Raw genomic sequence first — 20088 nt, 5'->3', positions numbered from 1 at the left:
TCATGTATATGCACATGTATACTATAGGCTATCAAGTTCGTACAAAAACAAAAGAATACTAGTTACTGTAAAATGAGTGGTGCTATAATGTACTGTCAAAATGTGGTAGCTTTATCAGTTAATCTCAAAAACACCCACACACCTCCCTAAGACACACTAAAAGATAGGCTGCGTCGAAACAAACCATTAAATTATTTTTACAAATGTTTCATTTCAAAAACTGATCTCGATTATAATCGTAAATTTCATAGCTTTCCCCCAGAAATGTTTTTAGTGTTAAAGATTCTATTCGCAGCGAAGGTCATATAAGGACAGATAGTTGTTCAGCTTTTACAGTGTGTGTAAAACTGTCCAACGAACTACTCATTTGAACTATTAGTTGCTGGTATCAGTGCTGTCATCACAGTGCTTATTGCAGGCTGTACAATGTAGGTAAATCATTTTTCGATACATCAAAAAAAACTGCAACAGTTTATAATTTTCAATGAATGTTTACCTAAAACACTACGATACCATGGTTCAAATTATTTTACACATAAACAATTGTAACAGGAAAATAAAACATCTAGCTATGTAGCTGGAGATCTAAATATAACGTTTTGTATACCAATACCGTATACATTTGAGCGCGACCGTAATCATTGCACATTGAACTATCAAATCCAAGTAGAATTGTAAAAACAAATATATTGAGAAATTAATAATTACTAATTACTCTACAAACAGTATATACAATCAGTTTTGGATTGAAGCGTATTGACAATTGGCTGCTAGAAAAATAAAGACAAGATCGTCTTCAAAACATTATCAATATTCTGCAGATTAAGACTGTTACAAAGTTAGCCATACCTGTATCCGGATATGATGGACACCTCAGCGCGTACAGACAGTTTACTTACCTGGATATGTGTCTGTTAATATAGATAGTATCCGGCCCAATCGTGATGATTTAAACCAAAATCGATATTGTAACTCCACCTATTCCACACACGGATGAGAGAGATAATCAAATGAAACGTTTAAGTCTACACAATCTCTGGGAACACCCACCTGTGGGAGAAATCCAACTACAACACACGTGCTGCGTTCCCATCACAACCAGTAGTCCGATTCCATAATACACAATGCGCTGGCACCAATGGTCGGCAAGTATTTTCAAGTGTCATTTCAGGCATCCAGTATTAAATCCCGAATCCGACTGTAAATACGACATAAAACGTTTTAATAGCGCCTGTCTGTAGATTGTATATAGTTTGATGCTGTCGGTCCGGACGTTAAGGTCGCCCTTTTAGTCGGACAGGTAAACTTGGACAGGTAAAGCTTAAGTAGATAACGAACTATCTTGGTGTGTCATCTCCAGTCGTCACACAGGTCAGGGGCTTACTCCAGGTGTACACCTATATAAACACCAAAAGTATGTTAATGTTCTACCACTGCCATGCATACATATGTAGCTACAGGTTCCTTATCGTATGGGTGTTATATCAAACGTTGTGTTTTACTGAAATACAATAACAATTGGACACCAAATTATGCAGATGTTACATAGCTACCTTATACACAAAACAAACGTTCTCCTCACGATATAATTCCTAACCTGTAGGTATTACATTGTATGTCACATCAATCAATGTGTGTGTGTCGATAATCTTGTCTAATATATGAATGGATGAAGGACATATTTGCATAATGTTCTTATATTTAAATTCGAAACTGTGTCTACTTTTCCCAATATATATGTTAATCAAACAATTCATTAACGCAATAATTATATGACACAAGTTTAGAAGAGTTCGTATTTCCACTAAAATGACACTGTATGATACATAGTTCATTTAAGTATATCGACGTACAGACATTTGTACTGATCAGCCTACACAATGGTGGAAAAGATAACGAAACCAAAACACCAAAAAATGAACATAACGAGCTGACAAAAAAACTTAATAAAGCGACATGTAGCAATATGAACCTGACATTTGCGAGTACAATTTGGACCTTCTCAGAAATGCAATATCCACCTGAATTTTAATTTTGTGTTTTATTATTTGGGATATTATTCTATAACCACACAACCCATTATACACAATATTTCAAAACAAAAAACTTGACAATGTGTTACGATTGTATCTAGCTAATAATCGCTTTCCATATATGGAACGTCTATCTGTTCTCGTTAAATTAACAGATGGACAGATCGACGGCATTTGGCTATTGCTATCAGATATCAGATTAACATTCACTTTTTTATCGCCACTATAATGTTATGAACATAATTATCACACAAACTCGTTTAACAATTAAATATAATATAGTAAGACAGTCTGGTATCTTACGACACACTGAACTAATGCTATGTTTTACCTTCAAAGTAGTGAGTCGTAAATAATCATACGTGGTTAATTATCTCTCTTATGTTAATTACTTCTCATTAACCCCAAGAATTAATTATTTGAAACTCTTTGTACACTTTAACAGTACCAGAATTACGGGAAGCCATCACTAAGAACCATTCCCTGTGTGAAGAAATTAATCAGAACTAGATAGGTTACGTCAATGTATTTTTTAATATTCAGATTCCTTTATTACACATTTACACACTTACGAGTGTAACATGAGGTTAAATCAGTATATCACATTTTGATATACCGGAACACAATCAGCATAACATTAGCATAATAAAGAATAAAGTGGAGTAATAAATCTAATTGATACAAATTAATGTTTAAAGTTAAGCGATGATTCATATACTAGAAATAAATAATCTCATCGCCTCTGATAAAATATATGTGAAAAAAGTATGGAAAATTATATTTCTAAGATTTTTTTCCATCATTATATATATAACGTCTATCCCTCGTACTTATTATTTTCAAAGCTGCAATGCCTTAGCGAAATCAAATGATTTATGGAACTGATAGCTAAGAGTAATATCAGTGTTGTAAGATCGCCAACATCAACGATGATTTCCTACTAAGTGGAGTTCTACAGACTTAAAATACACTGTCTTCTTCCTTAGGCCATGTAATCATCCAGGTAAACTCATAACAATGACGTACAGGTCAACTCCGACCAACGATGAAATAACCCCGGGCCAGTGTATCCCGTCGCCAGGTGGACAGTGACTAATTCGAAAAGCCCTGAAGATCTAGTGATAAAATAGGTACAAATGTAAGCCATGCGTCGTGTGTCTTATAAATACGTGTCGTTAAAGAGGAAAAAATAATATCTAGATAAAAATGAATAATACTTTAAACCAGCCCATAAATGTTAAAGCAACATGACTGATAGGGATAACAGAAGAAAACTTATATTGACAGAAGCGAAAAGAAGAAACTAGAACTACTAGTAGGAAATAAGTAACTCTTTTAAATTTATTTTTGTCTTATGTGCAGAAAAACTGTAAGTGTAATTACGATTATCTTACTACTCCAATAGATACTAAACATGTATCATCCAAATGGCAATATAGTGTCCTAATGTAGACGACAAAGCATCAACCGATGAGTTCACCGTTCCTACACTATTTTTCTATTTTTACAACAATTACATAAACCTATCAGATAGCAAATGAAAATAATAAAACAAAACGGGCCACCAGGTAATATGTAGAACTTATCAGGATAATGCATTGAATATTTGATAATAAATTGCATATGGTTATATATACTAAGAAACATTGGGACCAAGCAACTACATGTACATGTACAATAGCAGATGGATTAAAACGTCGTCGTAATTGACAATAAAAAATCAAGTAATGAAAGATTACAATAGGAGTGTTACGATATATACCATAAATATAATATAAAAATAAACGATATGACGATCAGACGCTCCAGAAAGAGAGCATTTTCTATTTCTTGAGTACAATATCATTAGCTACAATAAAGATATGACATATTTATTGAAGGTGTCTAACTTCAATTTGCATAAGGAAACATAATAGATGTTGTCATATTATTCTTTCTAGCTAAGAGTATTATCGATTTATCATCACAATTAAAAAAGGCCGTTATTGATCGCCCTTTAAGATGTCTTTATGTAGGTGTAATCACCTTTAGAAGTTATAAACATTCACCTTGAATTGTGATGACATGATTCATGACGAACCACGAATTTTTTAATTTGACATTTTAATATGCTTTATAATTACATTGACTGACATTTATTATTTTTGATAAGGTATACGACTTCATCAGAGCTTAGTTAAAGAGTTTTTTTTCTGACAAAGAGAACATTAAAAGCGGAAGCAGGAAAAAATGTTAATTTATTTACAAATGCAATTTTAGTAATATGAAAATAGGTAAAGGATTATGCACTACTGGGAACATTCTAGGGTTTTAATATCTATAAACGTATTAAATCTAATGGATACAACAGTTTCATAAGTGATAATGCTCCTGACAGCATTGACTTGATACCGTAAAATCAATTTGCATTTTTGTTCCATTTTAGAGAAAAATCAACTATCAAATTTAATTTAATGCTGTCGGACCTCTTAAAACAAACTGAAGTCAAAAACTGTCTGTAGATAGAGCAATTCAATTCCCATAAGTTTTCACTTATGTCGGTGCATTTTGTTATGAGAAATCAGGACCAGGTCGTCATAATGATCAAAATGTACATTTTGGTTTGAAAAAAGATGAGAAGAAAATAGCCCGAGAGATAAGATGACTTTTCTTTGAGAATATTACACCCCTAGCTTATAAAGTATAGACCTGAAAGTATCGTCAGCCATAAATACTATCCTTATTAACAGATAGAGGGATCGCGTTCAATCACCATGGTATTACAGGGAAAGTAAACAATGACTCGATAACCAGCATTGGTTTGTAGAATGACATAGGAAATTCTGGAATGTATTGCCTAACAACTGCCGTCACGTGATTCGCATTATCTCGTCGATTTCATCAGAGGTAAACATCAGCTGGAAAGACGGACCTATAACTTAAATTTTGGTGAAAAGACTATTAAATATAAATGAAAATGGACACTTCTAAGGTAGCTATTTACAACATAAAACAAAAAAGTGCAAACTTTACTTGAATAATACATATGTATTTGGCATTTTGATAATAACTATAATATAATAATACAATATATGATTATTCAATTAAATTATTAAATAATCCGTAGTTTGCACATAAATGGATAAATATTAACCCATACAAATTTTATGAATAAGATATATCTTTATATCACATCCAATAAGTATACAATGTACAGTGTACAATGTTATTTTTTACTTCTAGAACATTTATATCCATTGTAAAAATATTTTTATAGAAAAACGATTTATATACTCCATATTATATTTAAAATAAATATTGTTAATCTGTATGGGTATGATACCGAGTACGTTATGCATTTATCCTGTCAATAGTATAGTAAAATGCTTACATAGTAGTTTTGAGAAATGGGAATACTATCACTGGACGGTTTTGTGTGATAGGTTATTTAGTGGAAAGGGTGGTTATTTCCTGTGGAGGAAGACTCTGAATCTGTAAAATCTACATATGTTAGTTTCATTAACTTTTAAGATGGTATTAATATCATTATTACAGTTTGGATGTAATCTCATACTTCAACTCACTGCTCGCTTGTTTTCTTCCTTCCTCATCTGTCTCTGTCACTCTGTCATTCTGATCTGACGTTCTAATCTGTTCTTTCTGACCACCCATCACTCTCAATATTTTGTTGGTTTTTTTCATATATATGGGTTCTTAATTTTTTTTATCTTAATTCTATTGGTTAATTACATCTTTAGGAGGTGTAGCTCTTTACAACTCTGTTGATGATCATACCGCCTGTCTCTGGATCAATATTACATGTATATTGAGTTATTATAAATGAACCTTGCACTCACACTATTGACAATCAACTCAGTAACCTCAGACACTTTCTCACACTCCTGACCACTCACACTATTGACAATCAACTCAGTAACCTCAGACACTTTCTCACACTCCTGACCACTTTGAGTCCTAATGACCCTATGTGTGGTCCTGGTCATCTAAACTGCAATAACAATTAACTATAGCCTATCGTCTATTTCTAATTGCTCTTTATCTGGTTTCCCGATCTTCCTTACAAACCACATCTTCAACTATCATAAAACTGTCAGCTTAGTATGATATAAAGGTCAATCACCCTACAGAAGAAGTAAACTGGAAGATGTGACCATAACATTATGTGACATGATTATGTAAATTAATATATAAGCACCACACTGCCCACTGACCGGATGCGGACATTCGTTAAAGCATTCAAAAGATGTAAATCGAACAAGAAAGTTTATCTTCAGGACATTGTTGGTTGGCGCAGTGCCTACCGGAATCCCCGATTGAGGAATGCCATATCATTGTTAATAAAATAGATCCCCTCACTACGAGCTGTGTACTGCTTTAGATACCAAATGTTTTGTTGATATGTTTTACACATGCGTTCTACCTGATGTTTTGTTGACATGTTTTACACATGCGTTCTACCTGATGTTTTGTTGACATGTTTTACACATGCGTTCTACCTGATGTTTTGTTGACATGTTTTACACATGCGTTCTACGTAATGCTTTGTTGACATGTGTGTTACACATGCGTTCTATGTAATGCTTTGTTGACATGTTTTACACATGCGTTCTACGTAATGCTTTGTTGACATGTTTTCCATATGTTTTGTTGACATGTTTTACACATGCGTTCTACCTGATGTTTTGTTGACATGTTTTACACAAGCGTTCTACCTGATGTTTTGTTGACATGTTTTACACATGCGTTCTACGTAATGCTTTGTTGACATGTGTGTTACACATGCGTTCTATGTAATGCTTTGTTGACATGTTTTACACATGCGTTCTACGTAATGCTTTGTTGACATGTTTTCCATATGTTTTGTTGACATGTTTTACACATGCGTTCTACCTGATGTTTTGTTGACATGTTTTACACATGCGTTCTACCTGATGTTTTGTTGACATGTTTTACACATGCGTTCTACGTAATGCTTTGTTGACATGTGTGTTACACATGCGTTCTATGTAATGCTTTGTTGACATGTTTTACACATGCGTTCTACGTAATGCTTTGTTGACATGTTTTCCATATGTTTTGTTGACATGTTTTACACATGCGTTCTACCTGATGTTTTGTTGACATGTTTTACACATGCGTTCTACGTAATGCTTTGTTGACATGTTTTACACATGCGTTCTACGTAATGCTTTGTTAACATGTTTTACACATACGTTCTACGTAATGCTTTGTTGACATGTTTTCCATATGTTTTGTTGACATGTTTTACACATGCGTTCTACGTAATACTTTGTTGACATGTTTTCCATATGTTTTGTTGATATGTTTTACACATGCGTTCTACGTAATGCTTTGTTGACATGTTTTACACATGCGTTCTACGTAATGCTTTGTTGACATGTTTTCCATATGTTTTGTTGACATGTAAACACACATGCGTTCTACGTAATGCTTTGTTGACATATTTTCCATATGTTTTGTTGATATGTTTTACACATGCGTTCTACGTTATGCTTTGTTGATATGTTTTACACATGCGTTCTACGTAATGCTTTGTTGATATGTTTTACACATGCGTTCTACCTGATGTTTTGTTGACATGTTTTACACATGCGTTCTACGTAATGCTTTGTTGACATGTTTTACACATGCGTTCTACGTAATGCTTTGTTGACATGTTTTCCATATGTTTTATTGACATGTTTTACACATGCGTTCTACGTAATACTTTGTTGACATGTTTTCCATATGTTTTCTTGACATGTTTTACACATGCGTTCTACCTGATGTTTTGTTGACATGTTTTACACATGCGTTCTACGTAATGCTTTGTTGACATGTTTTACACATGCGTTCTACGTGATGTTTTGTTGACATGTTTTACACATGCGTTCTACGTGATGCTTTGTTGACATGTTTTACACATGCGTTCTACGTAATGCTTTGTTGACATGTTTTCCATATGTTTTGTTGACATGTTTTACACATGCGTTCTACGTGATGCTTTGTTGACATGTTTTCCATATGTTTTGTTGACATGTTTTACACATGCGTTCTACATGTACCTGATGTTTTGTTGACATGTTTAATTCAATTCTGTTCAACTTTATTGCTTCCTTACATCCATACAAAAGGGATTGATAGCAAAACATACATGTACATAACACACAGTAGATCAAAACAACAACTTAAACATTTATCAAGCAGCTTTCCTCAGTTACATTGACTTTTTAACAAAGAGACCTAAATCCTGCAGAAGTTGAAGATCATACTACATTTTTTGTACAAATGTCCCGACATGTATCAGTACAGTATCAGCTAAATGATGTAATTAGCATGATGTATTCTGGTATGTACCTGACTTCCTTTAAACAAAAGACAAAGTTGTTTAGTAATATAGGCGTACGTTTAACATTATTGACTTTCGTCACTCTTTATTTACTACCATGACCCCCGGAAGTATACTTGTATGTTGTAGTCATGTTTGGATCTAATTCACCCACTACATAAATCAGTAAAACAGATATTTATACTATCGTGACATGATATGGAAATCTGTACTAATTCATCATCGTGTTTATGTATCATTTTAAATGAGTATGAAGAACTTACCAAACTCCTGCCACAGGTCCATTAGCATGTGCTACACCAGCTATGCGGGAGGGTACACACATAATGGCGGGGCCTGTGTGTGTATATGTATACACACGTTTCTGCCTATATATTCAGTCTCAGCAACACTCACCAAAATACAACCTGCCCGTGGCGGCCGGATCCCAAATTACATATCGGCTCCTCCGTTATTCTGCCATACTACAGCTTACACTGAAAACGACAAGATATTATTGATTTCTACCGCAAACACTTCAATCAAACTAAATAGAATTTATATCAAATAATATGCATTGTATCTAAAAAAATATGTAATTAGTTTAAAGCATTCAAAATCCATATGACGAATGTGACGTTTGCGTGATTTAACACTTACCATAATACAATGTATACTGTGAATCACGAAGGAGTCAGACATTCTGGCCATATGTCTTCTACTTGTAATTGTCTTGAACTGTTCATATGTACCTTTATAAGCAATACATCGTCCATTTGACTGGCTAACTGTGTTCTATTGATCAAAGGATAAATGGATTTCCTCCAACGTAACATCATTGATATTAGCGCACGATGCCTTCGATAATGCTATCGATTCAAACCTTTTAAAAGTAACGGTCTATAACAGAGAATCTTTAAGCCTGTATTGTACGATAGAACACCTGTTCTATCTCCTGATATGCAGGTACTTATTGGCATAAGGCACGGATTATTTTACGTGACAGATTTTCTTTTATATGTACAGCTCATGTCATTTTTACTAGAAACAGTGTTAGATATCACTATAACTGTAGCAGTAATATGTAATCTTCATTATCAACAGTTATCATAACACAACACTATGTGTCCATTAGATAACCTCATTGAAATGCAGGGCACTAATTCTCCTAGCCATCGTAGAAAAATGAAATAAAGAAACAAAAAACATAAATCATGTCCAATACAATTTAATATGTAACTTTAGTATGCAATAATGTTAATGATAGTGAAATACGACCTAGAACTAGAGCCCACTGTGTATGTTGTGCAGTTTTACAGACTATTTCTCCTGACAATCAGAGTGATTACTAACACCGTATCATTTATAACGTTAAGCAATTCCTCAGTAGGGAAAAGAACGCTGAGAAAACTGAGTTTACTTAAATAATGGACATACAGAAGAAAATCACCAACACTAAATGTCAACATAGCCATGCGGAAGAGAGGAAGAGCGCTGTGTATTTTGCCAAGCCAATAACACATAAGATTAATAGAAACTAACACGGACCTGTCAGGGGAACAGGAGGTTGGAGGGAGGAGGTTGTACGTCAACCACCAAAATCTTTCACGAAGGTTGAGACCTTTCACATCCATGTTGTTTCACTCCCATACTTTAACAAAAAAGTTGTAAAAATAAAGTAGTGTTTCAAAGCGCCATCATCACAGGAACGTCAAAATGAATGACGTCGTCGACAATAGTCGCACTTGTAATGATGACGTCACAGCATTGTGTAGGGCGTGTTGACTGTCTTTAACCTTCCCTAGTAAAAGACAGATTTATCTTTTCTATAGCAACCGCGGAATAACCCAGTCAAAAATCTGTCATCTTTGTTACATTTAAAGGGTATTATATCAATAACAAATATTCCAAAATCAACATACAATGAAAAAAACCATCTGCGATTGTTTTTTTTTTGTTTTTTTTTTAAATATATAAACCTATTGATATTAAATACCATACGATATCGTCATATCGTAGCTCCAGGTCAGAAGTCACATGTCCTAGGTAATACTGTTTATTACCTTGATCATATCAAAGCATTGGAATCCATTATACATAATCATGTTAAAGCATTGGAATCCATTATACATAATCTTTTTATAAATCCGGATCGTTTACAATTGCATTGACAAAGCCATTACGTTACTCTTACGTGCATAAAACTCTCGTTAATATTGCTTACGAAATGTAATTAAACCTCGTTTGGAACTCATTAAAAAAAGTATTGCATTCCGACAAATGATTGAATGCTTTCACTTCTCTTTGTGACGATCAGAGAAGCTACATTTCTGGCACCTTCGTGTTCTTTATAGCCACAATTCCTCACGACTTCAATGGGACACGGTGTGAGGTACAAGCTGTAAACACCACGCGTGTTAGTAGTACCATTCCACTGAGCATCAAAATAATGAAAATAGCAAGTTATCACGAGATTTGGATCCGCTATTATTCAGCAATCCATTACTCATCGCCTAGCTGTGATATTTGATTCGATTATGGACCCCTAAATAATGGGCTCGACTGTTTAACCAGGGATAATGCCTAATATGGTAGTCGAAATTCTGTGGAGAGTACTTGTTGTTGGCAGCGCTAGACTTCTTCGTGGGATTTATGAACAAAATGTAACACCGTCATGGCGGCAGAGGGTCATGGTGAAAAAGTGAATAATCCGGAGAATATGATCACGAAGGCATCAGCAAGTATTATTGCTCCGATGAGAATCTTGAACCTCATGACCTCATGGAAATGTGGTCATTTGTAGTTTACTATTATAATAAACTCGGCATACACATTTAATATAACATAATATAAAATGGTCGTAGGTATGTTTTTCCGTGACTTAGAATTTTTACAATATTTCTTAGTTAGACATATAGGTGGTTGGTATTTGAGACACTTCGACAGCGATTCATAAAAGATAGGATAGAAAAATATATCCTTATGTTTCAAAAGTGTCACAAAAACACTGAAAGTGTCTACGAAACGAATATCCCTTTTATACAGTATATGTATCAAATGTTTTTATAACATCATCTGGCTAGCCCAGTGTGCATTTTGTAGTACTATGACAGTGAACCAGAAAGATTCCTTAAAAAATCAATAGGCCCCTGGGGCCTGTGCAAGGGGTGATTTAATGTTGCCATCCCGAGGTGTACACCAGGGTTTTTAAGTCCAAAACTATATCAAACTAATGTTCAATTTCAAAAAACCGATGTCATGCTCTCAAACGTATCCACTTCCGCAAATTTCGACTGAAGCTATGTAACTTAAAAATTTGGAATATTTTTTACAGGTTCTTGGACCCAAAAAAGGCAAAATTTGGAGGTATATTTTTAGTAATATCTAATATTCACCCAAGTGGTACACCCTCTTACAGTTCTTGTAAACAAAAAAGTAACTTTTTAACACATAATGTTAGAAAACTGTATTCAAAATAAAAAAAAATCCATGACTGGTAAAGTTGTCATCTAAAAGACAAGTTACTTTGGGGTAGTTCATAAATCATATATCCTTATATGGCTCATATAATGATAAATTAAAGGATGCTAACTATTATATTTCTATTAAAATGATATGTATTTAATTAATGGAATGATTTTCTGATAATGTGAGGCTCTGAAATGTTATTTGTTATTTTTTAGCGTATGTAAGAAAAAAAAATCTTAAACCCCAAAAGATATGGTACTTATCTTATGGGGATTTATAGCTGAAAAGAGTTTTAACAGTAGTTTACCTACTTCCGGTTCTTGTACACCAAAAATACTATGTAAGAAACCTATGTTTAAAATTTAAAAAAAAATGATCGGTAAAGTTGTCAACTGAATGGTATTTTACCGTGGGCTAGTTTTTTCAAGAAAAATATATCCTTATTTTGCTCATAGAATGATAAAGCAAAGGGTGCAAAGTATCATATTTTTATTGACATGATATGTTTTTCATTACACGAATGAATTCCTGATAACTTTGGGCACTGACATGTTATAATTTAGTGAATTCATTAAAAAAATGTTATCTAAAACCCCAAAAGATAGGGTTCTTCTATAGAATATTTTAAGCTAAACAGAGGTTTAGCGGAAGTAGTTTTAATTACTTCCGGTTCGTGTACACCAGAAAAGCATTAATACTGTTTTAGAACAGGTAACAATTATACTTTGGTCAAAATATAGACAAAAAAATCTGTCATTGGTAAAGGATTGCTAAGTTGAATATGGAGAAATCATTGTCAAATGTTGACAATGAAATGGCCAAGCGTGTTGCAGATGATCAAGATATGTCTCGAAGAGCTAAGAGCGAATGGTAGAAGCTTGAGGCTTCAGAGATTTCTTTTCCAAAGCTAGATTTGGATTACCTAAAAACTCTTGCATGTGGAACCTATCAGCTGAAACTTGCACCAGTTTACATTACAGAACAGACAAACAATAATGATTATGAGGCATGGGTGTACCAACATACAAACATCATCATCTGATATCAAATTAACTCTAGCCATAAGTCTCAAACTAAGTATGATGTCTTCATCCAGTTTAACCATGATGCAATTGATGACCCTGTGACGACCTACTTTTGCATAAGTCTTGCTGGCAGAAGACATCAGGAATGTGTGCTCATGTGGCATTCATACTGTATTACCTGGGCTATTATGCCCAACTGACAAAGTCTAAAGCACTTTAGCCATCTGCTCGCAAATTGAGCATATTGTGGTTTAAAATCATCGAAAACATGTGTTAACATTTAAAATTCAGAAATGAATTTAACATATATTTAGTTCCAGAAAGAAAATACAACGTAATAGAACAACTTTGAGAAATGTTTGTGGTCATAATGATCTGATAGGGTGAAATATTCTTATCATGTCACAAGAAGTAATGTTTACTTCTGTATTTACATTTCACACTGAAGTCCCACTATGTAATTATAACCTTACCATGCAAAGTTTGGATTCATATACATAGTCCATGAACATCAAGTGCATATCATGATGTCATTATCATTGTGACGTCACAATTGCGTGCCAGTGATCACGGAAAACGGCTGTTCAAATTGCTGCTCCATCCATGACGATAACGAATGATTAATTCATTATATATGCAAAATCCCTTGGGATTTCATCATAAAATTGTAACCAAATGTAAATATAAACATTGAACGTCTTTCAGTAGGCATTCATAGCCAATGTGAATGCAAAGTGGACAGAGGCAAATTCCACATGAAGCGCTAGCACGTTTATGGAATTTGCCTTTGTCCAGTTGGTATTCATATTGGCTATCCAAATTGGCTATGGAAGGTGTAACAGGTCCTTTAATTAGTGCGTCATTTCGCCAATATTACAAATTTAAAAAAAAAATATTAAAAATGTTCATGAAACTTACTGATATTAATAGTAAAAATATCCAGACGTTCCGGAACGCGCGCGGATCTAGATTTGATATATTATAGCTTGAAAAGATGCACATGCACGGGGATTAAAAATATGGCATTGTAGAGAAAACAAAGCAAAGTAAATAAAATGTATACAATGTACTGGTTCAAGCGCTCCATCTACTTAGTAACCAACCAATCACTAATTGTTTTAATGCGTTATAACTTAGAGGATAACTGTGCACCTCTTCCTCATACAAGATACATCAAAGCTCCATGAAGTAGGCCAAAAGTCCATACAGATAATTTGAAATGTATGAAGTCTAGCTTGAAATTAATTGTTAAAGGTGTTGTTCAATTACAGGACTGTCATGTTTGCCCAGCGTCTCAATACATTCGGTAGGATGAACGGGGCTCTATTTCTAGACAAATTAATATTCTGGAATTGATGAAATGCGCAGTCGATATTTCCTACAAAATAAAACATATTGCACATACATATATTCTAACTTGGCTAACGCCACACATAGCCAACACGGCCAATAAAATCTTGTCAGTATGGGTACATGTGTACTTAAACAATCCCTAGAGGTTTATCTGCAATGTTATACACATCTCTCAGAGGAAACAAATACCCATCGTCTACTTAGTATGATCACGCAGATCACATAATTACCGTGATAGTAAACGAGCCAAATCTGTCAATAGGCCAAGTCATATAGACGGTGACTCGCGATTATATACGAACGCAGATTTCCGCTTTCCCTTTTCACATGTCCCGTAGTTTTGCTATCTTTTATCCAAACAGGGTCATTTGGGTTATAATTTCTAAGCTCGCGTGCCCTATGTCTTCCGTCAAAATAAGACTTTTGGGGTTTTCCGGCGTTTTCGAAGGTTCTGAGTTTCCGCTCGTTTGCAAGTTTCGGCTCTAACGTGTTTGGAGCGACTGGTACTTTTCTACTCATTAATAACCCGGCCGGACTGAATCCGTTGTGTAGCGGAGTTGATCTGTATGTTAACAGAGCTATATACGGATCGCTTGCTTTCTTCAGCATCTTTTTCACAGTTTGCACGGCTCTCTCTGCCATCCCATTACTTTGTGGATATCTAGGGCTACTTGTTGTATGGTGAAATCCATACTCTCTTAAAAACTGTTTGAATTTGGCACTGGAGTACTGTGGACCGTTGTCCGATACTAACACTTCAGGTATCCCGTGTCTAGCGAAAATAGAACGGAGATGGTTAATGACAGTGTTTGAATTTGATTTCGTACAATTTTGCTATCTCTATATAGCGCCAGTCAAACAAGTCTTTAGCAAATCTTTGACCAGTATATTCCGTCGGAATCATTGGTTCGACCTGATCATTATTTATTTCAATGTACTTTTGACATGATTTAACAACTTGTTCCAGTTGTTTGCTGAATCCCATCCACCAAATGGATGATTATACTCTTGACTGAATCATTTAATGTGGTCAAATCAACACAAATGCGTATCTCTCCGCTTGGTTTTAATACAACAACCATGCCCGCGCACCATTCGGTTGGTTCGTCAACTTTCGAAATGACCCCTAGTTTTTTCATTCTTTCCAACTCATTTTGACCTTTGTCATCAGTGTTAGAACACTGTCGTCAAACAAAATTAATTACTGGGTAAAATCATACACAACATACTTTACCTTTTCTATTGTTTATCCGTTTGCGATATGGCATGTATGAAAAACAAGGTCATTACCAAATGGATTACTCTCCAAATAAAATTTATTAAAAACAAGAGGTCCAAAGGGCCTTAACGCTCATATGACTACATTTAACACAGTTGCTGTTAGAAATGTTGCCATATTTTGTTTTGTGACCATAAGTGAAGGTCAAAATCATTCATTTACAAAAATATGGTAGCTGTTTATCTTAGCATGATACATGCCCTATTTCTTATCTTTGGTCACATTAGTGTCTTCATTATTTCCAAGGTTTTATGCGATTTGATCCTTGTGACTATGAAAAGAAGTCAAGAAGTTCATATTTGCCATTCCTTTATCCATAAGAGGATGATACATGTTCATCGTGATAACTATGGTAACATTTTCGTGATAACTATGGTAACATTTTCGTGATTACTATTGTAACATTTTCGTGATAACTATGGTAACATTTTCGTGATAAATTTGGTAACATTTTGGCCGATGTATTCGCGATAGATATAAATACACTCATTGACTTTGCAACATACTTTTATATATAAACCAAAGATTACGAGGGATGTTGTCATGGAATCAGCATAAATTTGCTGCTCGCGTTAATATACACGTTGAGTTAATGTCCACGTTTATTGTACAATTTTGTTTTAAGGTTGTGATGAATTGCCAGTAGTTATATCATTTCTAACTAATTATACTGCCGAGTAGTACCTTTTACCTGCGTCTAGATATCTAATAACATATATATACATGTATAGAGACATGGATTAGAGTTTGATTCGTTCACTTTCTTCCTCTATGCTAGTGCGTAGAATCGAGGATATTCAGTATAGACCATACAAATATGTTCTATTATGACGTCCATATATATCATATTACGCTTTTATGTTAACAGTTTAAGGAAATTAAAACACGTTATTTTCTGTACTCTGTCCAATTTAATATCATTGAATGTTTTCCGATTTTTGCTTCCTTTATTTCTAGCCGATCGATTGTTTCAATTTATTGATATGTTTTAGTTCCATAACCACGGATACACCGTCTTGTAGTTACGATTTACTCAGATGTAAATGTTTAATGAATAACTAGATGATCATTTAGGAATCGGGGCATATAAACGAGAGCGACGCGATGTTGGTTTACTGACCATCTTTAAAAATAGGACATTATTGATATATGTTTATATTAAGGAGATATAACACAATACTCTGAGTGTACACTCACCATAAACCGCTGAGATGATATGAGAACATCCTGAATTTTGTGTTAATGTTCTAAAACATAGAGCATATGTCTAGGTCAATTCTTATCATACAATCTGCGCACGTGAAACTCCAAATTTTCATAAGAGATTATCTTTTTCTATAAAATCAATGCGCAGTTGTTTCAGCCAGCGATAGACGTTGAAAAATGTTTACGTTATGGGTTGTAAGATAATTGTTAAGCCAATAAAATGCTTGGAAACAAGAGCTACAGATCATAGACCGATCAACCATCCGTCCCTGAGGTAGCTTTACCAATCATACAATAGGGCATTCCGAATAGCTATCAAGTACATATTTAAAACCATGGTCGATGAAAGGTATTTAAGGAATCATATTACAGAATCTATCAATACATTTCCTAATAATTACATATCACAACAAATGTACTTCCTATTGTTGATAAAGTTACATTTGCAGATAGGTAGATGTGATAATATCTGATTAATACTTATAGAATTATAGACATAAATCATCCCAACATATGACTTTTGAAAGAGAATTATGGGGTGTAGAATGCTTTTGTGGATGTGGACTATAGTGGAATGGCTAAATGCTTTCTAACATCATACACGATGTACTGTAACTAGAATAAGCCACTGTGTTATAACAGAGTACCAAGGGACATCTAACACCAGTAACACGCATCGTTGTTGAAGTTGTCTGAATGTTAAGAGACAGGGCCAACCATTGATATGCTATATTGAAGTAACTATTAAAGACAGCGAACAGACAGCTTACATACCTTTTGAAGCTATTTAGATTTAAAAAGAAGAATATGTGTATGTGTTTGTATTATATGCATGTACATTCATTACGAATGCAAATTTACCTATCGATAATGACTTTACACAAAATATTTTCTCGTTCCTAGACAAACCATTACCCACATACCTGTCAGAAAACACCTGGTTGTCTTCTGCATCATTAACACCTTATCTCTTTTATATGTATATCTGGAATACCTGGATACTCACCTGAGAGTTTCCTGAGCTGACTTCCGGCTGTCATGACAGGGCTATAAGTATTAAAACCATTCCAGACGACTGTACTTACCCCGTGTCTGGCCAGACATTCGGAACACACGGAAGCCTGATCAATAGCAGACCCAAATGAATCATGGTTATTCAGCCATCAACACTCCGGATAATACATTGTTGCATCCGTCACTGTTTCCCCCTGATAGGACACTCTAAGTGAAGCAGATCCCGACTTATCGACCGCCATCCGTTACCCCAATAGTAATAGCTAGGGAACAGCGACCGTCTTTAGCTTCCACGGGGAGTAGGGCTTAAAATCAGCACCAACCATTAATTATACATTCTAAGCTCCAGCCGCTCAACAAATGGTGAATGAATAGATTTGTATGGCTGTTGTAACAAATTGTCTGTCACTGAAATCAGTACCAAATACCAATAGTAGTCGATAAGGCAGCGTTTGTTATCAAGGGAAATATATATCGCAATACATAGATCTGTGGTTTTTTAATGTTTTCGGCCTGGTGGAGCCAGATTCGCCTAAAACCATTGGTCTCTCTGGTTTTAAAATCACGGATACTTCGTTTATAATGATCTGATTAATAGGTATAGTATTGATTTCAGAATGGCTACCGTAATTTGGTAATTTTTTAAGGAGACGATCAGGAAAAAGAATATTTTAGGTTTCGACACCTGTAATTATAAAAACCGACAGTATTCATTATAGTATTCAGGAACAGATACTGGAGTATTTGACGTAAAATGTCTCTAATGATTTGATGATCAAATTGCCGTGGTAATCAATAATCCAGTCATACTCATTGTGTTTACATCGAATCAATACAATACTGTATCAGAAACAATCCTTAATTTGCTTTGTGATTTAAGAAACTTATTGTAAGATTCTTTATTTATCTTTAAAACTTGACGTAACTGAAAAATAAAGTCCAATATGATAGTGTTGTTGTTTCGTTATTGCGAAAATGTTTTATAATTAATATCGACATATTAGTTGCATACTGTAATTGTTTGGTCTGATAAGTTACCAGTATCTCAGACACCTTATCTATCCTTTTTTGTAAACAAGCAATCGCTGGCTGTAATATATCTGTATACGTATATGTATACTGTCCCTTTATGTAGGTAATTCGCCAAATAATTCTTCCTGTAGATTAGGTTACAGTTATTGACAGGTACATGTTTATTATGTAACAGGAAATGATTGAAAGTAACATTGTAGCATTTGGAAAACCGATTTCACCATCGACTAAAGCATGCTGTCAATTGTCAAGTATGTTTTGATTTTATTCATACGAATGAATGCCAATATACAAGTGCAATTTCTGATTTGATTGGTTTCTCTATTTTTTCTTATCCTAAGAATAACGAAACATAATATTGATGAAATAATTTATTCAACATAGTCGATAATTCCTTATCCAAGCTTTCAACCAAGGACTTATAAATCCTTGTTTCAACTGATCTTTTGAATCAAAAGTTCCAACAAAACCTGATATTTTTGTAAAGCGACCAAACGCTATAACTTTTCTGTAAGTGCTAATCCTTCTTTCCAACCACGCAGTCCAGTATGCTGTAATGTTCCATATCTATATGGTGAATTGTCTGTTTCTAGAGTATTTACATGTCACAAAATACGTTACTCATTTTAGGATACTTCAAATAATTGTTTATAAGTAGGTCATATAGTATGCTGTGATGTGCGTGAGTGTAGTTTGTTTACTTTTTGTGTGTTTTTTTTTTTTAAATAAAACAAAAATTCAGGGTTAGGCTAGCAAACCTACAGTTCAATCTATGCTTTACAAAACAATGATTGTTCTACTTACTTCTGCTTACAAAAAGATGGATGATTGAAATCCTCTGTAAGCAACCACATGTAAATTAATAAATCTCTTGAGTTTAAACAATGGACTTTATGATCAATGTCATGCACAAACTTATTGATAATGATACTGTTTATTTTCTTCTTTTCTTGTTTTCAGCTTTTTATACACGTGAAATATCGTAAACGATCTATTTTCTTTTAGTCTATATACCCTTTACAGAACGTTTGTCGACAAGAGTATCATTAAAGGGAGACTACTCTTAACTGCTTGTTTAAATCCGCTGATCGGGATGTCTGTTCAAGTCTCTATGAAAGGGAGTCCACTCTGTCATATTTGAAGGTATTCTTCTTTTCAACATGTGTGAGAGTCTAACTTTTAACAGAAGCCCTTTGATGTAGCATTTGTGACGAACTCACACAATAAGAAATAAATAAAACAAATAATAGTATACATTATAAAATCCTTTGGCTTACCTTACAAGAGCTCAATATAATGACCACTTTATCAAAACGATTATTTATTTCATTCATCGTTTTATGTTAAATT

The 20088-nt window shown here is 34.2% G+C and overlaps 1 protein-coding gene and 1 long non-coding RNA gene across 5 annotated transcripts in view; both read right to left on the bottom strand.

Annotated features, from left to right (window-relative positions):
• Nucleotides 1-17800, bottom strand: part of LOC138332979 (polypeptide N-acetylgalactosaminyltransferase 13-like) — a 42554-nt gene extending 24754 nt beyond the window's left edge. Inside the window, exons 1-3 of one of the 4 annotated variants that reach the window (XM_069281065.1) lie at nt 17778-17800; nt 8779-8858; nt 900-1397 (exon numbers count right to left, since the gene is read on the bottom strand). The gene's annotated coding sequence lies outside the window, so the exon portion shown is untranslated. The other 3 variants (XM_069281064.1, XM_069281066.1, XM_069281067.1) reach the window with 3 other exon arrangements.
• The window catches only part of LOC138332983 (uncharacterized), a 323160-nt gene that overhangs the window by 118821 nt on the left and 184251 nt on the right, over nt 1-20088 (bottom strand). The window lies entirely within an intron of this gene.

This window comes from Argopecten irradians, chromosome 10 (assembly GCF_041381155.1).
Source record: "Argopecten irradians isolate NY chromosome 10, Ai_NY, whole genome shotgun sequence".
NCBI lineage: Eukaryota > Metazoa > Mollusca > Bivalvia > Pectinida > Pectinidae > Argopecten > Argopecten irradians.
This window is presented reverse-complemented; position numbering and strand designations above follow the sequence as displayed.